Genomic DNA, 24,272 nt, shown 5'->3' on the forward strand with positions numbered 1-24,272 from the left:
TCCCAAAGTCAAAGCCATCAAAATGCATGAAGGCCATACGGCAGCAAGTGCAGGCACATGCAGCAAAGCTTGCCAAAATTGATCCCCACTGAAGGCCAAAACAGAAAAGAAGGACTTACAAGCATGCTGGAATGGAGACAGCATCAAAGGAATTGCAATTGGAGGAGAAAAAAAGGAAAATTTGGGAAATCTAGTGACTCTAAGAAAATGGCCCGGGATTATATCAGGTGCATTGCAAGGGACCAAAACATGCCAAAACTAAGCTCACAGATGTTGCAAAAGCAGGGGAAAAAGTCAAGGACCAAGACACAACTTAGGGGGCAAGATATGAGGGACATGGCATGGACACTTCAGAAAAAAACAAAAAAAAAGAATAAATCTTTCCCAAAACCAAAGCCATCAAATGGAATGGCATGCCATCAAGGGCAGGGACATGCACCAAAGATTTCCTCTATTGGTCCCCATTGAAATCGCAAGATTCCTTTTCGATTTTGCCAGTAGGAAACCACAGTTTTCTTCAAGAAGAAGTTTGGAACTCACTGAGCCACAGATGACAGCCTTCTAGAAATCTGCAGAACAGGTTTAGAAAGACTGAATATTTTGGCTAAAGACCCCTGAAATATTTCTAGAAAGTCTCAAGTTAATGAAAAATGGATGTTGGGATCCTTCAGTGATGAACATTAGCCAATACTTTGGCTTTGTGTTGTGCACCTAATGCCAAACAAAAGTGTTGGACTGGCTGATCTGAGCTCTTTTGATCTCGATAAAGAATCCTTCAAGCCACAGGAAAAAGGTGGCAATGCTCCTTTTTGCTGGCCAACCTCAGGTTTCCCAGTACAGCCATTTGCCCAGGCAGCCCAGAGCAGTGGTCACAGTGCCAAGGCGGACAGAGCTCAAGAAGAGTTTGGACAATGCTCTCAAGCACATGGAGTGACTCTTGGGGTCACTGCACATGGCCAGGAGATGGACTCAATGACCCTGATGGGCCCTTCCAACTCAGCATATTCCATGATTCTATGACCCTTAGTCACACCGTGAGGAAACTTCATATTCCCTTTAGTTTCCACTCTTGTGTGGTTGCACCTTTACAGCCAGACACAAAACGGTTTTCCTGTTTTGGGAGGTGAAATGAGACCATTACTTGTGTCCTTGTGGCAGTCCTGAGCAAGCTTCCCTGCCACGTGTGGCAGCCTCTCAGCCCTGGGGGTGCCTGCGAGCTGGGTGACTCCAATTCTCTCCACCAGGGACAGGAGGAGTTGGGCCGCACACTCGCGCCCCGGGGCGGGGCGGCTTCTGGGGAGGAGAGAGCAAACCCTGGGCACAGGGACAAGGAGCAGCGGCAGCGCCGGTTTTGGCCAGAGCCGCTCCCTGCCCTTGCTGGGGGAAGGAGCCTGGGCTCTCCCTGCACCTTCAGACACCTGCACAAGGCTCTGTCCTCAGCTAAACACAAAGGCAGCATTGCACACTAGGCCTGCCGGCACGGGAGAAGGAGGAATTCAGTCTCCCTGCACTGTCTGATACTCAGTTTCTCTCACAGTATTTACTCGGAGAAAGATTAAAGAAATAGATGACATATGAATAATTTAGAAATTAAGGACAATTGATGCTGACCCATCAGAGGGCACCCAGTACACAGAGCTACAGCAGGACTGAGGCTCTTTCCACCCATTTATCCCCAAACTTGCAGACCTTTGGAAAACAACAAATGCAGGGAAAACACGTGGTGGGCTGTGAAGTTGCAGAATATCCAGCAATGCAGCCTGTTTCTTCTCTGGGGCTTGGCAATGGATCCATCTGAATGTTTGACCCTATTGCAAAGCTGAGGAAAGGGTGGCAGGCAGTTTAGCCAGGCTGTCCTGTTCTAGAGAGTGTCTCTTGGGAACTATCAGGCCCAGCACCAACATTTAAGGCAGCATTTGCTTCAACTGTCCCATGGCTGTCAGCCTCTGGAGGTGCCTGTAAAGTGATTCATCTTCTCAAGGCTAACATGAAACATCAGTTTGCATAGAAAGCAGAGCTCTAAGCATGGACAGTCATACAAGACTCCTTTGGCAGGAGCTGCACCTGCTGTGCAGGCTGTGCCACACCCAGCAGATTGTCCCCCATGTGCTCCACGCCCCAGCAAGGACCCTCCTCATTTCCCAAGTTAGTGGCATCATGAGGAGACATGGTTTTCCCAGGGCCTCTGTGGTTAGCACTGTGAAATACCAAACACTGCTCACAGCTGCAATTGCAATTGCCCCTCTGCCCACAAAAGCACAAGGCTCTATCCTTGGCCTTTGCAGGCACTTTCCCTTCCCCATCAGTCACCACATCTAGGAAAATCTGACAGACTGGGAGAACTGCAGGAAGCAGCAGGAAGCTGAGTCAGAGGAGCTTTAGTTTGGATATCAGGAAAAAGGGTTTTTCACCCAGAGGGTGGTTGGGCACTTGAACAGGCTCCCCAGGGCAGTGGTCACTGCACCAAGCCTGACAGGGCTGAAGGAGCATTTGGACAGCAATCTCAGGCACTTGGTGTGACCCTTGGGCTGTTCTGGGCAAGGCCAGGAGCTGCACTCCATGGTCCTGATGGGCCCCTTCCAGCTCCCCATATTCTACACTTCTGTGATTCTGAGAACTGATGGGCTGCAGGAGGGCAGAAATAGGTGACGAGAGGACAGAAGTGAGGTTGGTTGGAGAATCAAGTCACTGAGTTCCCAGAAGATGCAGGATACAGGACCCTTCCCTCCAACCATTCCCATTCTCTGTCTCATCCCTTCTCCCTCCCACACGCACAAAGGTGAAGAATATCACAAAAAGAAGAAGAACCTACTTGACTCCCATGTCCATGAGAGCAGTCATTGCTCGTGCAGGAGTCACATTCTCCACCAGGATCCCCAGGGTCTGACTGGTTGCTTTCTGAACAAATTCTGGGGAGCTGGACACCATCTGGAGAAGGACCCGAGCACCCTCATCCACCTCAGAGTCCATGTCCTTCTTCAAGGTCCCAGAGAGCTCTCCCAGAGTGACAATGGCAGAGCAGGACACCTTGGAACGGAGGTTGGTCACCTGGGGAAGCCAGGAGGGGAAACATAAGAATCACCTTGGAAAGAAAATCAGTTGCCTTCAGGAGAAGTCCCAGGAAATGACAACACATCCCACTGTGTCCAGGGGAACATACAAGTACAGGAAGAGCTGGAGAGCACAAGCACAGAAAGGCACTTACTCTGGCACCAATTTCTGGCCTCAGACCTGCTCACTGTGGGCCTAAAATAAAAATTTCATTCAGTGTTCTACTTAACCCTTCTAAATGTCCACAGCTTTGATTTTAGGCCCTTTTACTAGAAAATTAAAGCAAGGGCTGCTTTCAAATCATAAATGCACAGGTGATAAAGATAAAAGAGTCAGGTGCTCCTGTTCAAAAAACTAACAGCAGCAGTTGAAGCACTCAGCCAGGAAACAGAAAACACAGGCTCAGGTCTACAGAATAATTTGCAGTGTTGAATTACAGCTTGGGCAGAGACTGGGACTCTGGCAAATAACATCATCAGCGTCTCAGTTTCTGCATTTGCACATTGTGTTATGAAGGCACCGCACTCAAAGATGAGTGTCAGATACCTGACCTGCCAGTAAATACAGCTGCATGCGCCCACAGATTCTCCAGACATCTGACAGACATTAGAAATATCAGGTCTAAAACCAGAAATGAAGGCAGACCCTGAGCACACATGGAGATGAACAAGCTCATACCTACTCTACGCACCATGTATGAAGTATAGGGGACAATTCAGAACAATGTTCTCACCTCGCTGGTAACTGCCAAGCAAACCTGACGGAGGCTTCAAAGCAGGACCTCTGAATGGGACCCAGCCAGGTGTTGGATGGTGAAGAGTCCCTTCTTGTTCAGCTCCCTGAAAGGCAGAAGATTGATTTTTCTCTCCAGCAAGGCAGCACCCTCTGAAATGACCAGGCTGGCAGCTCAGTGAACAATGGGAGGTGCTTTTCAAGGAGTGCTTAATGAAATCGTGGAACGCGTTGCCCCAGGATGCTGTGGCTGTCAAAAGCACACACAAACCCAAGAGGCAAAGAGAGGGGTTTCAGAGTGGCCTTTTGAGAAGACAGCGTTTCTGAAATCTCTGGCACATGAGCCCCTCTGTCACTGCTTCCTAGGAGCTGTGAGACCGGGCCATGCTGCTGTTTGTTGTCACCTCCCTCTACCTGTCCCTGAGACACAGTGCCACCGGGCTGTTACTGGGGCAATTTCCTTCTTTGCCAGCCCCAGCAGGCATTCAGCAGGGAGAGTCTGCACTGGCTCTCTGGAGCTGAGTTTCCACTCTAGGATCTCGGGCTCCCTGTCACCCCCTCCACTCCCCCTCACACATTCCCCAAAAAAGCAGCAGGATGTCTGCTGGGACCCCCTCAGCCTGCAGGAAGGCCAAGTGGCTCCTGGCCTCTCCTGACCCACAGCACAGCTTTTTTCATCCCAGCATGGAAATATAAAAACTGTATTATCACATCACACAAAGGGCCAGGAGCTTTTTATTTTGGCTGCAAGTGTCCACAGGGCATTAGGGAAGAGGAGAAAAAGAGTGTTTTGCAGCAAGCAACCCGGCTACTCAGGCAGGGTGGTAGGAAAAGTGTCTGGGAGCTGCTTTTTAGGACTTTGGTTGTTCTGCTGAAGCTTCTGACAGAGCTGATGGGCAGATCCCAGAGCTGTGGAGAGTTCCTAGGAAATTGGTCCTTGAATATATCTACAAATGCTCTCCCAGCCATGAACTGCCATCTGTGTCCTGTCCATATGTTACTGCCTTGACTGTTGAGTGTCTGAGGCGCCTCTTGAGGCTGCTATGGACCTCCTTCACCAAGGAATGCATTGTGATACAACATCCCTTTCTGCTTCAATTTGGGCACTGACAGAGGCTGGGCCACTCTGGCTGGAGCTTGGGCTCTGGCCATGCAAGATTGCCAATGAGAGCAGCTCATGGTCCTCAGCTCTTCCCTGCTGCTGGGACAGACAGACATGGCTATGGGGACAGAACAGAGCTGCCCCATCTGCCGGGTCACTAAGAAGGATGTGAATTCTTCTCTGCCCTGTCACCACCACTTCTGCCTGGGCTGCATCCTGCAGTGGGCAAAGAGAAATCCAGCGTGCCCACTCTGCATTAGAATGATAGAAGCTGTCAGGTTTTCTGAGTAGGATGAACAGGACTACATACAATTTGCCATCAGCTCCCCCAAACAATTGCTAGAGCCTAGCAGGGAGAGAGCCTGGCCACCTTGCTGAAAGCAGCCCCCCAGACCCTGTGATGGCTGCTCCATCTTCCCCACAGGGAACACTGTCGCCAGCTGAGCAGGGGCTGCAGGACCAGAGCCTATGGATGGCCTCCTGCCCAAGGTGTGGGCCGAAATTTTCAAATAACAATGTCATCTACTGGACCAAAGGTGGCCCTGGCTGCACCAGAAGCTGGAGGGAATATGCCAGCACCAGAGATGGCTGGTTAAGGAATTCATAGAGCAGCATCCTGCACGCCCTCTGTGCCTATGGTCAAGTTGCCAAAATCTTGGTGCCAGTACTGCAGCTTCTCCTCTGTAGCAGTCTGAGTTGCTGCTAGCACAGTCCATTGTAAAGAAGCAAAAAGGACCTTTGCATGATCTCCACAGATGTTTTATTCAGCTGTGCAGGGAGATGTTCAGGTCCCAGCACCCACACACAGAGGGTCTCACTTTGTCTCCTCAGGGGCCTGGGGGTTGACCCTGATCTCGGGGCAGTACAAAGATAAGGGGGCCGATCAGGGAATAGGGAAGGTGTGGCTCAGGAACACAGGAACAGACACAGGAACAGGGGAAGGAGCCTATGGGGTCTAACAGCTTTTTGAGGGAAGCTTCTTGTGTCTCCATGGACCAGGGAATCCCCCCCAGGGTCTCCACAATTCCCCATGTTTTATATTTTAAGGAAAGCTTCTCTGAAGGATCAAATGAATCAATACAAAATGACAAAAAAAATCAAAAGCACTCATAAGACAATTGTTCAAAATGCAAACAATTCTGAGTTCCCAATGTGCCAACAGATTTCTTGGAGTGTCTTAGATCTGGCAGGAGGGATGCAGGGTTTTCTGAGCACAGTTTATCAGGAAACTGAGTCACACATACTGAACCTCTGGTCCATGGCTCCTCAGTGCCATCGTGCAGCAAGGAGGCCCAGAGGCTGCTGTGCTCTGGGCCTGTCAGGGATGAGCACAGCGGCTCTGTGGCCAGTGCCAGCTCCAGCTCACGCAGCTCACAAGAGGAGACTCCTTCCAGAAGCTCTGCTGGCTCCAGCGTGGCAGACCAGCAGAGCCCACTGGAAGCCCCCCTCCATTGCAGCCCCCCCAGCTGCGCCCATCATCGCTGCAGAGCAGGAGCTGCCCCAGAGGAGCCGCGGCAGGAGCTCGTGGCAGTGGCAGGTCCCTGTGCCCCGGGAAGAGCCACAGAACCTCTGCTCCTGGCTGGGACAGGGGCTGCTCACCCTGGTGTCCCACCGAGAGGAGGGATCCTGGGCCCCAAACTCTGCCCAGCCCTGCCAAAGGCCACCCCGCCAGCAGTGCCAGCAAGGTTCCTGCAGCCATTCAGCCAAATCAGAGGAAACAAATGTCTCTTCAGCTGACACAGTCTCTGCACACAGCTTTCTCCCCCTTCTCCTGGTGCCTTTCCCTGACTCCAGAAAGAGCTGCAGGAAATGCTGTGTGAGCCATGATGATGGAAGAGCTACTGATAAAAACACTGGGGTGATGCTTTCAGAGGAGTCATGAATGGAAGACTGACCAACCTTCCAGCCAATGGTATGCCAAAAGTTTCCATTCTTGAAATAATTGACTGCAATAAATTAGTAAAAAGAAAGATACGGAACAAATCTCCCACAGCTACTGGCTTTCCTCAGGCTCCATGGTCTATGTATTGCTAGACTTACTTCATTTAGGCACAATATGAACTGCCCTGACTTGTTGGAGACTGACCACAAGGTCTCATCTGGGGTGGGCAGTCACTAAAATTAGCTCAGCAGAGGCATCTTCAGCTTTCCCAGTGTAGCAGAAATACATATTCTCTGCTTCATGACTGTGTGGCAGCAGCTGCTGGTGTGGATTTGTCAGCGTTGCTTCATGGATTACTCCTGAGAAGGAATTGTGTGCACAGGTACAGTGTGATGGCTTCAATCTCCTCTAATTACTCCAATTGGATGATGGCCAGAACTTTCAGGCAAAAAGCATCATGACAGAATAATTTACAATATTCTCCAAACTACTCCTGTGGTTTTGATTTTCTTACTGATCGGGTTCAGTGTCTGGCCTCAAGAAATCAGTCCAGAAAGAACAGGCAAACCTCAGCTTGCAAGTTAGGGTGCAAGTCTTTAATCTGCCGTTTTTGCAGCCGGTACAAACAACTTCTCAACATATTTGTGAAAAAATTTCTTTGTTCTTGCTGTACCTATCCAGAACCTGACTCTCTCCTCGTTTTATTTTGATTTGAAATCCAAGCATGATATTTTTCTGGACAGGGAAGTAAGAACCAGCTGCAAATACAGACTACAAGTGTGAATCTATACTGCAGGAACTGAGCTATAGCTTGGAATTAAAGGCAAGAAGGGATGCCATGGTAAATGTGAATGTTTAGTGCTGGCATAGGAGCCTTCTGCAATGCTCCACCAACCCATGGTTCACATTGCTACAAACTCTCTTTCTGGTGTTACAAAGAGTGTTGAAGAGCTGGCTGTAAGTAAAAAAAATGCCAGAATGTTAATTTTTGTTAATATGGTGTTAATTAGATATGACTATCTAATAATTCAGAGCTCATAGAAGTGAGTATTCAGATTTCCACTTAGTATGTGCTGGCAGTTTTAATTTGAAATCAACAGGTTTATCCAAATCAAGTTATCCATAGGAATTAATTTGCTCTATGATCTAACTAAAAATGCCTCATTGTCTGATAAGTTTATTAGAAATTTGCAAAGTCAACAGTCCACAGATTTTCATTTCTTGTTTAGTGGCTATTCTACAGGAAAGCTTTCACAGACTAATCAGTTTGCATGTAATTAAAATGCCAGTACATTTCATCTAGCCATTTTGGTATTAGAACAAAACCATATGACTGCACAGCCTTTTAAAAAATATTTCAAAATGAATTTTCAAATCAACAGTCTGAGTAGGACTCAGAATAAAAACTCTACCAAACTTCAACTCCATTGGAAGTTTCCCTTGTCACCCTGTGAATGAACTCTACATTCAGAAGATTAAAAATCCCAATGATGGTGGTTTTGGTATGCTTAGGAATTGGGGAAGGGTCTTCTTCCTTCTCAGCTCCATGCTGCAGTGCCTTTGGGATGTGGCCTGCTGGCCGTTGTTTGTGCAGCCCCGGTGTTTCTCCATGGGGCAGAAAGTGCAATTGCATTTCCAGCCCAGAGCCCGTGAGGAGTGGGGCGTGCAGGGCTGTGCCAGACCCAGGCCAGCAGCTGTGCCCCAGAGGGTTTTGGTTCCTGCCCAGGGCAGCTGGTGCCTCTCTGCCGTGAGTGCCTCCCTTGCCAGGTGCCCATGGACAGCAGGTGCAGGGTTCTGCACGGGGCATGGAACAGGGTGGGGATGTCTGCTGGCAACAGAGTGCAGCGGAGAGCAAACAGTCCAGGATGGTCCTGGAGTGTGTGACAGAGAACTCCTGACACAGCTGGTGACGGAGCCAGTGAGGGAAGGCCCTGCTGGGCCTGCTGTTTGTGAGGAGAGAAGGGCTGCTGGGTGACAGGAGGGCTTGGGCTCAGTGATCACAAAATGCTTGTGTTTGATTCCCAGAGAAGGAACGAGAGATGTTGGGGATGTGTTGACATGCAACAAATTGTGAATTTGTTAAGCTTTAACAGGCAGTGCTTAGTCGTACCTTCCCTCACACCAGTGGTTAATGTGTGCAAGTGGATGTCTTAGCCTTGAGAATAAAGACAGTGGGCCTACTGAGGAGGTAGCTGCAATGCATTCAAGGAGAAGAAGGCTCTTAACCATGGAAGGAGAATTTGAGGAATGGGATGTTCACCACATGACCACCAGAGACCCGCAAGAGACCCCTACTCTAAATGTCAGTAATTTTGGGGAAATGATTTAAACATGTCAAATACTTTGGGAGAATGTTTAGCCTGTGAGTTTGAGCAAAGTAATGAATAAAAGTAATGAAAGTAATGTCTTAGTTCCATGGATACTTAACACGTGGGTGTGCAGGTTTCAGGGGAGTGATTCTCAGGCACCCAGCACTGAAATAAAGTAATGCCTCTTTTCTTACACTGAGCTGGCAGGGTGGATCGGGCCCTGCTTGGTAACTTTCATTTTGGTCATTCCTATTGAAGCATAAAGAATGGTTGAAATGAAATCTTTTCCAGCTGTTTCCCTTTGGTTTACCTGTTTGAGGGTTAAAATTCTGTGCTGCAGGTGTGCTGGGTGTGTGCAGAGCAGTGCAGCCCCAGACACCCCTTGGCTTGTGTTGCAGAATGAGGCCTTTGTCGGGCATGAGCCATTTGTCGGGTGCTGGGAAAACTCAGGGCTCAATATGAGTCAACAGCAAGTTCCGTTTATTGAAGAGATCATCAGACACTTATACAGCAAGTAATAAGCTTATGAATATTCTGTTAGTCAAGCAATCTATTGGTTAAACTATACCGTCAACTTTTCCTCATTCCTTTGGGCCTACATTCTCTATTTCCCACGTCTCTCTGTCTACTTGTTATCATACCCAGCTAGGCCCAAGGACACGCTATCTTGCAGGTGCAAAAACTCAAACTAGCTGTGTTCGGTACTTTCCCAGGTCCGGCTCGGCTAACAAGCGAATGTCCATGTGACCTCTGTCATGCAGCCATTTCTCCACAGGCTTGCCCACAGGTTGTCATGCCTTGTTGCCAGGTGTGCCCAGCTGTGGCAGGAGAAGGAGCCCGCAGCGCAGTGGGCACCGTGCCCTGCCCAGCCGGGGCTCTCTGGCACAGAGCAGCAGCAGCGCCAGCACCGTTCAACCCACTCCTGCCTTGGCTTTCCCTGGCACACAGAAGCCTCTGGAAATCAGCAGCGCCAGTGGCGTTCCCAGCTGGGAGCAGCTGCTGCTGGCGGGCAGATGCTGCCAGTTCGACTGCTGCCAAAGGGGAAGAGAGGCAGAGATGTACACGCACCGGAGCCCTGGGCATGTCCAATAAAGGTGCAAATATGTGGGGAGATTTGTAAGGAAACATTTCAGCTGTGATGCCAACAGTGGCTTCTCTCCTGGTTCTGTGTGTTCTGGATGAGGAATGCAATGGTTGGGTCTGACAATTAAGAAGCAGATGTTATGTGGATGTTCAAATGAGTAGTGATTATATTGTAATATATCCTCCCATAGTCCTCTTTCCCGTCCCCCTTGTAACACCCTGGGTAGTCAGGGCATTTGGGGAGGGCTGGCTTGTGACCAGCAGGCAGGGTGTAACAACGCCTGACCTCCAGTCGGGATGGAGGAAAGTAATCTCCACCAATGGACAGCAGAGAAAGAGTTGACTAACAAAACTTTTGGAGGGGCTGAGGGTATAAAAGGCAGAGCATCCTTTTTGCAGATGAGCACATGGCTGCTAATCACAAAGACTTCCAATGCTGCAATTTTTCCTTATTCAGTCCTTTGTTAAGGTTTACTAACCGTTTCCAATTGTAAAAGTGAGAGTCATTTCTCACATGTGCAATGCTGTGGGCCATTTTCTTGGCCTGGTTTCATTTGCTTGTGTCCCATCTGAGTGCTCAGTTGGGGTACAGGCTGTAGGTGCTTGGGGCACCCTTGGAGTTCCTCTTGGATCCCCTGAACAACAGGGTTTGGCCCATGAAGGCAATTTGTGCTGCTTTGTGACAGAGAAGAACTTCCCAGGCTCTTTTGTGTTTTCTGTAGGGAAGGTTGATTATTGCTTTGCATAAAGACCAACACAGAGCTGTCCCTTTGTGATGTCAGGGCGTGGTTGCCACGTCGTCATAGTGGCATCAGAAGGTTGCCTTGGTGCACGGAAGGCCTGAGTGTCAGAGCAGCCCTAGGCCTGGCTCACATCAGGAGAACTTTCCTGGCTGGCGCCTTTGTCAGTGGGTAGCTGCCCATTGACAAGAGCCTTGTTTTTCCTAGTTTAGGAAAAACTCATACAACACTGTTATAATGTTTCATCATCTGGCTAAAGCAGCATTTGCTGCCTATGGCATTTCTTTTTCTGTGTATTACATTACACATTTTGCACGTAAGTAGAGGCTTCCCTTCTGCTTAGGTTAGGGTGTATCCTAACCTGGCTTTTGTATGTCTTCCTGCTCTTTCTTGGGGGCTGAGTTTCTGATTTTGAAACAGAAAGAGCATTAGGATGCCAGTGGTTTGCTAAAGCTCCTGTCAAGAGGTCCAGCTAAAAGGGGGTGTCTGTAGCAACAGGGGCAGCATTTGCAGGGGAACCTGCAGGGCTTCCGTTCCCTGCACGGGAGAGTCTGTGGCAGCAGAGTCTGTCATTTCCTCAGGTTGTTGGGACAAGCAGGACACCTTTGAAAATGTAGACTGGCAGAGCTTCTTGGAAGGCCTTCTAAAAACTCTTCAGTTGTTCCCAGGATTCAGAGAAAGCTTATTTTCTTTTTAAATTTTGTCATGAAAGGATTTGACTGTCTAACTTAATAACCTTTTACTGTGTGTAAAATAGTTATTACGTTTGAAAGAAAATGCTCCCAGTGATGCGACTTTTCTTTATTCAGTCCTTTGTTAAGGTTTACTAAACCTTTAAAATTTTAAAAGTGAGAGTCATTTCTCACACGTGCAAAGCTGTAGGCCATTGTCTTGGTCTGGTTTCCTTTGCTTGTGTCCCATCTGAGTGCTCAGTTGGGGTACAGGCTGTAGGTGCTTGGGGCACTCCTGGAGTTCCTCTTGGATCCCCTGAACAACAGGGTTTGGCCCATGAGGGGAATTTTTGCTGCTTTGTGACAGATGAGAATTTTCCAGGCTCTTTTGTGTTTTCTGTAGGGAAGGTTGATTATTGCTTTGCATAAACTCACAGACCAACACAGAGCTGTCCCTTTGTGATTTCAGGGCATGGTTGCCACGTCGTCATAGTGGCATCAGAAGGTTGCCTTGGTGCACGGAAGGCCTGAGTGTCAGAGCAGCCCTAGGCCTTGCTCAGATCAGGAGACCCTTCCTGGTCAAAGCATCTGTCAGTAGGCAGCTGCCCACTGACACGAGGCTTGTATTTTTAGCCTTTAGAAAAATTGCAGAAATGCCAATAGTTAACCATCTGGCCACTGCAGCTTTTGCTGCATATGGCATTACTTATTCCATTTATTATTTCACGAATTTTGCACGTAAGTAGAGGCTTCCCTTCTGCTTAGGTTAGGGTGTATCCTAACCTGGCTTTTGTATGTCTTCCTGCTCTTTCTTGGGGGCTGAGTTTCCAATTTTGAAACAGAAAGAGCATTAGGATGCCAGTGGTTTGCTAAAGCTCCTGTCAAGAGGTTCAGCTAAAACGGGGTGTCTGTAGCCACAGGGGCAGCATTTGCAGGGGAACCTGCAGGGCGTCCGTTCCCTGCACGGGAGAGTCTGTGGCAGCAGTGTCATTTCCTCAGGTTGCTGGGACAAGCAGGACACCTTTGAAAATGTAGAGTGGCAGACCTTCTTTAAGGCTTTCCAAAAACTCTGCAGTTGTTCCCAGAATTCAGAGAAAGCTTCTTTCTTTTTAAATTGTGTCATGAAAGGATTTGACTAACTTGACCTTTTCTAAATGCTAAAATAGTTGTTCCCTTTGAAAGGAAGTGCTGCTGTGCTTTTCCACAATAGAACTGCGCCACCTCTGGGGGATTTTGGGGAAGCTTTTCTGGGCAACGGTTTCCTGCAAGTTAATCAGAATTGGTGCAATGACATTGAGTGAAAAAAAAAAAGAGTACCTGAAGGAGAAGATTTCAGAAGCTGTCTTATGTGTTTGGTAGAACAGGAGCATTGAGTGTTAAAAACACTTTGCATTTGCTTGATCATATTTGTATTCATTTCCTGGCTAAACTGGCTGCAGTGTAGGCACAACCAAGAATATTGTCCTGATCTCTTGCTGGCTGTGTGAATGAGATGTGTCTCCTGGAGGGATGTTGTGAAATGGGAAATCATCTCTGTTTGGGTTGACTTGCTCTGTGGGATTCAGCAGCCCAGGCAGTTTTCTGACAGCATCTGGTTCATTTTCCCTTCCCACTACAGGACACCTGAAGCGTGTATTCAGCAGTGCTGAAGATCCTGAGGTGAGTGAGAAAGGAACATTTCATGTTCCTGGTGTTTAAGACTTGTAGAGCAAGCTGAGAGCTTGGCCAGTAGCAGTAGACTGTAGAGGGCCAACTAGGAAGGCCGAAAGAAAAACCATATTCATGCCTGTAACAAAAATAATAAGAAAAGCAGCGATAGTTTTTTTTAAATTTCCTTCTCAGAGTTTGAAGAACTAAAAACCTAGTTTTGAAAAGAGAACGATGCTTGCAGACAGCAGATAGGGAAAATTTAATGAAGAGCAATTTCCTGTACAGTTGAATTAGATCATTTTAATTTAAAGAGAGGAACTTATAATCCTATTCCTATCAAACTTGATGATATCTCCTTGGAACATGAGGTGGTAGAACAGGAAGGCCATCTTGCAATGGTGCCTGCTGTATCTGAAGTGCAATGGGCACCTTTGTGGCTGGGGAGCTGCGTGGGCCCAAAGGACGCAGGGCTGGCGGCCGTGAGCAGCTGAAGAGGAGGCAGCGTGGGGCCAGGGGGCCCAGAAGGCCAAGGGCACGGTGGCTGTGCCAGCAGCAGTGGGGCAGCAGGAGCAGGGCAGGGAGCGTGGCCTGTGCTGGGCAGCGCTGCGGCCACAGCTGGAGTGCTGTGTGCAGCTGTGGGCCCTGGGAAGCAGAAAGTCATGGAGGGGCTGCAGCGTGGGCACAGAGGGACAGGGGAGCTGGGCAAGGGGTGCAGCACAAGGCCAGGGAGGAGGTGCTGAGGGAGCTTTAGCCTGGACAATGGGGGCTCATGAGGGACCTTCAGGCAGACTGCCATTGATCCCTGCCTTGGATCCATAGAGCCAATGCTCAGCACGAGGGCTGTTTCCCTGCCAAACATCCCTTCACTGCATCCAAGTGCTTTAGACACTGGTGTGGGTAACACTTTCATATTTTGTTGATTTGTTTGTTTGCTAGAAGGAGAAGCCTTGTGCAATTTCTCCTTCTCCAGGGAGCAAGGGAGCTTTTTTCTCAGTCTTTCCTACCCTTTTACAGCACTGGCAGAAATTCTGCTAAAATTTCAGTTTTCAAGGGGGCAGTTCTGGACAATGCAGTATTTTTGCACAAGAACACATCGTTTGGGGCAGGGATGTTGGTGCAGAAGGAGCTGTTCTGGTGCCAGACCAGCCAGTAGGGCTTGCCCATCCTTTTCAAGTTAACGGCTCCCGTGTCTTTTGGCTGCCCAGGGAATCAGTGTGTGTTGTGTTTGGGAACTGAGTAGGAAATCAATGCCCTTGCATTCCAGCTGGTGCTCAGAGATTAGAGGAGCTGGGAGGGGCTGGGCTGCATTTCTGATTCCAGCCACTTCAGCACCATCAGTGTGGGCGAGTCCAAGCGAAGAACTTGCCCGAGCACAGATGCACAAAGAGAGCCGTTCCCAGTGCAGTGCTCTGGGTCTGATTGCATTCCATAAGGACCGACATGCTCCAGATTCCCCAAGAGTGTGGGTTACTGAAGCAACAGGAGAGCAAGTTCAGGATGGCTGCTGGTTGGGGCACTGCTGCCGAGTGCTGATGTGTGTAGCAACAGAAAGGACAGGATTGATTCAGGGAGACCCCCACGTGGTGAAAAATGTGCTTTCACTCTATGATTTAGAAGTTGAAACAAATGCTTTATTAAGCTATGTTATATTACACTAGTACTATATTAAAACTATACTAAAGAGATATTATACTAAAAACATACGAAAGAAAAACTCGTGACTGTCTCCACACAGCCTTTTATCTAATTATCTAATCAGTCTAAACAACTATCTCTAAAATCCAATTAACAAATCACTTTCAGTAAACAATCACTACAACACATTCTTCATGTACTAAAAAACAAGAACAGCAAGTAGAGATAATCATTGTTTTCTCTCCTTCTATGAGTTTCTCACTACCTTCCCTTAAAAAAAACCTAGGAGAGAGAATTATATCTCTCTCCATTCAAAGAATGTAAATTCTTCAGCACAGTAAAGAGAGATGATAAAAGTGAGATGTGTCTATCTATCTATTTTAATCTTCCTGGCTCTGCTCCAAAGCAGTGGAAGATGCAAAGGCATCCATTCAGGAGAGAAGTGGAGACAAGTTCCATTGACTGATCCTGAGCAGGCAGAGATGTTTCCCCCTCCAGAGATGGTTTTTTTTCCCCTCATGTTTTCCTACTCCAGCCTTTTCTGACCTGAAGCCTTCATTTGTCCTTTGAATTTTTGCATGTCTTAAGGGAGTGGAACTATCCCATGCTGTAGCTGGGGTCTGGTGACTCTGGTCATACATGCCATGCCATACATGACACATGGTTTCCTTCACTGGCATCCCCAGGGCTGTGTAAGTGCATTCGTTAATGGGGCCTTATGAGAAACTCTGTTACTGCTGGTCAGAATTCTCCGTTGACAAAAGAGGGAGAAGTAAAACCTTGGTCCTCCTCCATATACTGAGGTGGCCATAGAGATTCTCTGACTTCCATCAGAGATCTTTGCATGCATCCTTATCTCCTGAATGACCCGGTTTTCTAACAAGAGTGTGGATGTCAGCAAGGAGGAATGCTGGTGCAGGCCTGAAGAGAAGGTGAACTCCAGAAGTGTCTCTCACAAGGAGTGAGCTCACCCAGGAAGCCCCTGCAGAGCCAGGATGGAGCTGTGGGACAGGGCGGGGAGTCAGTCACTACTGAAAGACAAACAGGACACGGCGGAAGCAGAGGGAGGCCCTCACCAGACCCTTGAGAAATGCCACCCCTTCCCTGTCAGCTGCCTGAGAGGCTGCTGGAGCTTCAGTCCCAGATGGCCCCTGATTGTAGGGCCAGGGTCACTTTGGAATCTGTGCCTCCCCTCGGGCAGAGAACGACCCAGGAGAGCAGCAGCACAGTGCTTTGGGAACGTGTGAGCCCAGCAGCCTGTGAGTCTTGGCCCACAAAGGGCGTATGGGAAGCTGAAACCCATCTTCTCTTGCTTACTGTGCAGGTGCTTCTAGAGAAAGAGCAGGAGCACACTGCCTCATCTGAGCTGCCATGCCAGACTCAGGGAGAGCTGTTCCCAGCCCGAGAGCAGGAAGAGCAGCTCAGGCAGCAGGTGGAAGAGCCACAGGAGAATGGCCAGGTAAGCCTGACTGGCCAGGGCACAGAGGGAAGGGCAGGGAGAGGGGCATAAACCAGAGCTCTTGGGACTGAGGAGGCCAGGAGTCCCACAGGCAATGGAAGCACAGAGCCTTGCAATCTGCAGAGATCAGCCCTGGGACAGGAGGTTTGCAATGGAGGCAGATGTGGGGAGGGAAGCAGAAAGAAGGGGCTGAATGAATGTGATTTTGAGGCTGCAAGAGGAAAAAAGCTGAGCCTGATGGCAGCTCTCAGTCCCTTGCTCTGCTTTTGTGTGTACAGAACATCAAGGCAGAGCCACAAGGAGAGCTGCCCGAAGCTCAGAGTGACATCATGGCAGTGAAGAGAAAGAACAAGGAAGACATGGGAAGAATTCAAGAGGAGAATCTCCATCAGCAGAGGGGCGATCATCAAAACCAGGTGAATGAAAGAGTGGCAGCCACTCCACTCATGAAATGTCCTCTCTTTTGTTTATTAGAGAACATGAAGGAACAGCTGGATGCAGAGCTTCAGACAGCTCCCAGTATGATCAAGGCAAGGCATAAGCAGCTGGAGGAAGAAATGAAAATCATCCGAGAGAAACTTAATCGCTTCCGTCAGTCTCTGCAAAACCAAGTGAGTGAAAGAGGGATGCAGCCACTGCAGTCACCAATCTGGTGGTTTCTGCCCTTCTTACCTTTCCAGTGCAGGGCAGCAGGGAGTGGGGCCATGCCTCTGAGTGCCATGCTGCTGTAGTGTGTGTATCACAGTCACTCTGAAGGACATTTCCCGGTGTGCTGAATCTCAACGTCTGCCCTGGACACTGAAACTTGTCCTTTGGCCTTTTGGCCAGCAGTCATCCAAATTGATTCCTGCTGGCCTGTTCCTGCTCTCCTTTTTTCTTGATGTGTTTTTACAGTGGAACTTGGTGACCCAGAAGGAGGATTGAAACAAGCTGTTGTATCCCCGTTCAATCTGTTCTTTGCCTTTCCTCACAGTCGATGACTCCTGGCTGACAGGGACAAGCTGTAGTGTCTGACTGCTTTGTTCTGTTTGACTTGAGGTGCAAGTGTTGACATCTCACCGGGCAGCCTGCGAAGACTTGCAGGGAATGTGTGGCAATGAAGAACCCCAAGTGAGGAGTGAGGCACAGGAGCAGTGCCCAGCAGAAATGCTCCAGGTCCAGCACATCATGGGCTCTGAACCTGCTGCTGCAGCAGCATCACCTGGAGGAAGCCCTTCTGTGAAACCTGGGAACTCAGGCTGGGGCACATCCCGGGAACAGGAGATTGAGGAGGAGTACCTGGAGCTGCTGGGTACGTCTGGGGTGTTTCTTATCTGAGGGACAGTGTGTTGTGTGCAGGTGTCAGCAGAGCTGTACCCAATGCTCCTCCTGAGCTCGGTGTCACAGGGCCATTTAGGACTCCCCGGAGGCAGTGCTGTGCTGCGAGGCAGCGAGAGAGCTCTGGGTGTTCCTGCTGCCTCTGAGGGCACCTGGGACTGGCTTGGGTTTGCCTGAGCTTCCCTCTCTGCTAAAGGCTGAAGCAGGAATTGTTCTTGGATCAGCAGAAGGCTGTGACCTAGCAAATGATCTAGGCAAGTCCTGTGTGCTAGTGGCCAAACTGAACAGAATTTTTAGCTTCCTAAATTCTCCTTAGACTCCTGACTTGCAACCAGTCATCACAGCAAAAAAACTTCACAGAAATGGACTGACTTTGGAGTTTTGTCTTTTTGGTTGGGGATTTTTTTTGGGGGGGGTGGGGTGGGATTGCTTTTCTGTTGTTCATTTTTGGTGGGGGTTTTTTGTTGTGTTTTTCTCCATCCTGAAGGAGCCCTTCTACCCCACGTTTTACTAATGTCATTTTTATGACTGTTACTGTTACCACTACTACATCTGCAGTTTATTTTCATGAGAATGGTATATTTTTGTCAATGAGAGAATGCTATCTTTTTGTCAATAAGAACTACTTTGAAAGAACATCAGGTTACAGGACAAATAGAGAGCACAAGGTATTTTCCATGTGCCTCCAAAGAAAAAACAGAGACTTTGATAACAAACTTTATTTAATCTTCTAGTTTTATGCTTATCAAGATGTGTCCAGGAGACACATCCAAGTGGCATGATCAGATAAAACTGTACTGCAGGCATTTCTCAGGAGAGAGCCTCCAGCCCAGCCATGGTATATCCCTCAGATCCATGGCACTTTTCCATACCTGATTCCCACTCTTTCCCATGACTGTTAGAATCCTACCCATTGGCCCAGGCCCTGCTCAGATCAGTCTCTAGGAAAACACATCAAGCCCTTTGTGAATCTGCAGCACAACCCAATGAATCTGCTTCTTGCCCATAACAGCTGCCAGTGCTGTGCTCTCAGATAAGAGACCTGGTGGGGCTGAGACCAGAGCCCAGTGGATTCTGTGTCTGCCATCACCTGTTGGGACAAAAAGGGCACTGATCTGTGCCTCGGTGTGGCTGATCTCAAAGCCCATCCTGTTGTGTCCTGAATGGGGGTAACAGCTTGTCTGGGGCTCAGGCTCACTCTGGCTTCTTCCCATCAGTGCCTGTCAGTGCTCATGCTGGGGCTTTGCCAGCCTTGTTGTGGTCGCTGCCCTGTCCCTGAGGGCTGGAGGGACCGCAGAGGCTGGAGCCTTCCTTAGCTTGGAGAGGGGCATCTTTGAGCTCAGCCTGCTCACAAACAGGTCAGGGTCCTGATGCTGAAAGCCCCGTCAGGATCGGTTACAGCTGGAGCTGCTCTGGTTTACAAATGGGAAGGCATTCCTTTGGCAAACTGCTGAAAGGTGGGGAAGATGTCCTCCTCTCCTGGGATTGTATGTCCCTGTGCTTTGTTTCCTGTCAAGAGAACTCTTCAAAAGACTGGACAAATCAGTCTCTGTGCTGGCCACCTGTGCTGCAGGGCTGTCTGCCTGGTTGTGGTTGTTGTTACCCAGCCGACCACAAAGGGCTCAGAGCTCCAGGCGCTGGGGCTGCCTTTTGTATCTCCTGGAAGCTGGGATTTCTGCTTTAAAGTCAGCATCTTGCATTTTGTTTCCCTCAGGGAGAATGGTGAACACCACTGAAAATCCCCGGATGAAATACACACATCTGAACTATATTGGCAGCGGGTGAGTCCAACAGCAGTTACTCCTGCACAACCCTGGGCCAGGTGTTTTGGGGGTGGAATGTCTATCCAGCGTGAAGTCAGGACAGCTGCAAAGATGATCACACACTGGGGATAGATCGTCCCATCTCTCAATGCTGCTCAGAATTTGTGAGTGGGCTCAGAAGGCATTGTCAGAGATGCCTTGCTACCGAGGTCTTGCCTGCATCAAGGAACAGGACCTGGAAGGTCTCCTTGACTCTCAAGTGTGGGACAGCTCTGTGTTAATTTCTTTAGCATTTTTTGTGTGTCTCAAAATCATACTGGCACACTAATGAAAAGAGAAGAAACTTGCTTGCCTGAAAGAGCAACCTATGCCCTATCAAAGCTGTGAGATAACAGTTCCCAGGAACAATTCTTTCCCCTGGTTTGAAGAGGGAAACACTCTGTGGTCAGGATAGGAACCACACTGTTTAGACAGTGAAACCCAAGAGGAAAGACTTAACTCCCTTTAGAAATTGGACCCCAGTGCTTCAGGAACAGGCCCAGTGCCCATGCACTTGACAGGAAAATGCATCATCTCCCTTCTGGCAGAGCCCTCCTGCATCCTGCAGGTTTTGACACTTCCAGCAGAGATCTCCTGTGTGGGCTGGCTTTCACTGCAAGATCTAAACAGCTTCTCCTTTCTCTGCTTCTGTTTTGTTTCTAGGACTTTTGGACATGTTTACAGAGCACTCGACAGTGCCACAGGAGGAGAGGTAAATGTCACCAGCCCCTGCAGGCTCTGCTGCACTCGAGGGCTTTCCCCTCTGGTGTGAGCTGTGGCTGGAGCTTTGGGCAGAGCTGTGCTGAAAAGGCACAAGAAGCACAGACTGGTGCCAGCCCACAGAACACATTTGGGACTTTGTCCTCCTCAGCTGCCGGAAGGAAGGCACGGAGGGCAGCGGTTCCTTTCAGAGAAGGACGCACTCACTCGCTCTCCATTGCTAAAAAAAGGTGGTGCCTGCGAGCACCTCACTGCTCTTTGGGGCTACAGCTTCAGAGTCCTGGATTCTCATTTCTGGCTGCCAGCAAATCCATCTGAAAGTTACTGGTAGTTCCTTCGCCACCTGCAGTGCTGCACTTGGGAACTGCACGTAGGGAGAGATCTGCAAGGCGTCCCTGAAAGCCCTAAGCCCTGCCCATATAACAAGATGTATCCACAGAGTATTAAGGCATGGATTCCTTCTTCTGAGTCCCAAACAAAGCAGCAGAGAGTGCGGTCAGAGGTTTATGGGTGATAACTGAGACACCGTTGTTCCCAAGTGGTCAAGGCCAAATGTCAGTGGCCCCACGTGTCCTGTAACTGGCTCCCAAGGGAGCAGAGAAATGGGCTGTTGGAATGTCAGTTCCTGATTACTGCAGTGCCTAATCACAAGGCAGTTTGGCACAGCTCAGCTGTGTCATTGCAAAATCACTCGCTCCACGTGCCTTGTGGTCTCGTGCCACCAACCCCTCAAGTTACTGATTTTCAATGTCATTTTAGGTGGCAATAAAAAAAATAAATCTTCAAGGAGTGAGGAGGAAGGAGCTAACCTTTAATGAAATAACGATCATGAAGACGTATAGGAGTCCCAATGTTGTGAATTATTTAGACAGGTGAGAGGTCATGGTCTTATCCCATGGATGTGTGTTTACATATCGCAAACATGAGAGGTTAAAAACCCACTTTGGTCAGTGGCAGCAAGTAAAGCTGTTAATTTTTATTTATTCATATTTCTCTACTCATCTCCAATGGATGAGAAGAGAGTGCATCCTTTCTGCATGAGTCTTCCCTGGCACACCTAGTTTGATAATTACTAAAAAATTATTCAAACCTGGATCAGCTGTATCTTCCTAACTCAATAGCCTCAAAGTTCACTGCCTCCACATTTATTTGGGATTGATTTTTTAAAGTTTCTTAAGTGCAGATGAACCATCCTAAAGTGGGTTTCCCTTGGATTGTTGCCCCTCTTTGCCATTGCTAAGCATGCCAGGAAGACTAGGTGCTTATTTCCAGAAACACCATGCCTGACATGTTTTTTATCTGGGCTGTTTCTAAACTGCACTTTTCATTTGCTGCCCATCTAAGAAATCTCCTTTTTCACAGATGTGTCTTTCTGTATGAGACTGCACAGATTGCAAACAATGCACAGCCAAGAGGGAATGTCCATTCCTTTGATTCTGTCCTTGTCACAAAAGCATCTGGAAATAAGAAACCTGGAAGCAAAAAATCAACGTAGCCATGCATGTTCATCTCTACCCCCTTGTTTCATTCTTTCAGCTACCTTCTGGGGGAGGAACTCTTGCTGGTTTTAGAGTACATGGATGGAGGTGTCCTGAGCGACATCGTCAGCCAGACCTGCCTGTCTGAAGATGAGATGGCAGCCATCAGTCGGGAGGTCAGCAAACCCAGCTGTGTTTCCAAGGGCTTGGGCAGGATTGTCTGGCAAACAGGGGCTCAGAACAGGAGAGGTTTCCTGTGCCGAGCTTTGTTTCTGTGTTGCTGGTATGCTATGGGCAAGTAAAAGCATCTCAAGTGAAAGGCCTGCCAGTGCCCCTGCACTCCCTGTACTCAGTGCCAGTACTCTTATCTCCTGCTGTTGTATTCTCGCTCTGTCTCTTGTATTTGTAGTTGCTGTTCTCCACCTTGCCTCTCTAAATGTTTGCCTGGAGTCTGTCTTCACTGCATACCTTGCCTGTAAAAGCAAAGGTGCTGGTGGCAGGATTTGAAACAAAGAGCAAAGAAAGAAGAGAGAGACTCGTTTCTCTCAGTGCTCAGCTAAAAAGGATAGGAGTGCAGCCAGAATGCTCTTTGCTTCTGAGCACATGCGCTTCAGCAGGAGTCATCCGGGCTGGTTGGCAGGGGACAGCCTACAACAGCAGGTGCTGTTGCTCTTTCAAAAGCTGACGTGCCTTTCCTCAGAAAGGTCCTGCTCTGCAAGTGTTGGAGCAGCAAGCTCTTCCTCTCAGTGGCCATGACTGTTCTGCCATTACTCCCCATTCCCCTGGAGAGGGAATCTTTTAGATTCTTTGTTGCCTTTCTTCTGTGATGAAATCACATCACTCATTTTTGCCCTTCTGTTTCTGTTTTATCGCTCAGTGCTTGCAAGGACTGGATTTTCTTCATGCAAATGAAGTGATCCATCGAGACGTGAAGAGTGACAACATCCTTCTCAGAACGGATGGTTCTGTCAAACTGGGTCAGTATATTCTTGGTCAGGTGCAGCGTTCCAGGGATGTGGGTGTGGGGCTGCTTGGCGTGACTGCCAGCTCCCCAAAAATGGTGCTGGTGGCAGTGCAGGGACCCCTGCTGCGAGCTGAGGGCACAGTTGCAACGTGCACAGAGGTAGAAGGAGCCACAAGCACTCAAGAGTGGCCTTGACCTGTGTAGGTCCCTTCCAGAGGGAGGGAGTTACAAGTCTAAAGTTTCCAAAGAACAAAAGCCACTGCTGGAGGCAGTGTAAAACATGGGGGGATTTTTAAAGTCGCCAATGCCAGGAGATTCAACAGAGCAATTTCAAACTTCTACTGGGGAATTCTTTTGCTTGCTTTCCTAATTGCACAGAGTTCAGATAAAACCCATATTTTGTTTTCTCCTCAGCTGATTTTGGCCTCGCTACTCAGCTCAGCCCTGAGCAGAGCAGACGGTGCTCGGTAACCGGGACTCCTTGGTGGATGGCGCCTGAAGTGGTGACAGGTCAACCATATGGCCCCAAAGTGGACATATGGTCTTTTGGAATTGTGGGAATTGAAATGATAGAACAAGAACCTCCTTACTTGGGCGAAAGTTCTGGCACGGTAAGGAGCAAATACTCACTGATCCCACTGTCTTTCTCACCTGTCCCATGTCCTGTGTGCCACTGGGCAAAATCCAATTGCCATCTGCTGGAACTACTTCCACCAAGGTCCCCTCCTACAAATGTCCCTGCAACACATCAGCATCTGCTGGACTTTTGCTTGCATCAGTGGGGGAACTCAAGCCTTACCACATGCAAACAAACTCCATTCTCACTCAACACTTTCCTTTGGGTTAGTGGTTCCAGTTCTTTTGTCTGTGTAGATGGCCTCAATAACAGGGAAAAAGCATCTTAAAAGTGTTGTTACCTTTCCAGAAATGAAGGAAGGAAACGCAAACCCAACAAATTTTCTAAAACCGTGGTCTTTAGAGAGGAACCTAACCCTGTGTGCAGTTTCTTCTCACTGGAAAACATGGGCATGAGGGTGTAATGCACAGAGTCTCTTCTGCTTCTTGTGCAGTGCTGCTGAAACACTCAGTGACCATGTTTCTCTCCTAGCCCAAGCAACATTCTGCACATCACCAAGCCAGAGCCTGGTGATGTGGAGAGCCTGCCAAAACCTCCTGTTTGTTTCCTGGCACTTTCTGGCATAGGCCTAGCATTAATGCATTGACTTGAGCAGCCAAATGACTAGAGGGTGTCCATAGGGATGGAACCTCTCCTTCTTCTGACCTAGACCATTTTTCTTTGGCTGCAAAAATGGGAAGCTGAAATTTTCAGACTGCTGAGAGACAGAGCTGCAAGTGGCTCATGTGTGCCCAAGCAGGCATTTTCATCCCAATACATTTGTGCAGGCATCTTAATGTGTCTGTGGTGAAGAGGAGATTGTAAATGTTTGGTTTCCTACCTGGGTATTAACTGATGGATTTCCTTTCTTTTCTTCCAATTCCCATTGTTTTCAAGAACAGCACAAAAAGCTTGATGGGTTTTGTTCTAGAGCACGTGCGCTTAAAGGACCAACAAGCACTGCAGAGATGCCTTTCATGTAGTAACCCTTGAAATTAGTTAGTATAGCAAAGTCCCTCTTCCAAAAACCATCTCAAGCTGGCATGAATCCTCAGAGAAGC

This window comes from Melospiza melodia, chromosome 23 (assembly GCF_035770615.1).
Source record: "Melospiza melodia melodia isolate bMelMel2 chromosome 23, bMelMel2.pri, whole genome shotgun sequence".
Lineage (NCBI taxonomy): Eukaryota > Metazoa > Chordata > Aves > Passeriformes > Passerellidae > Melospiza > Melospiza melodia.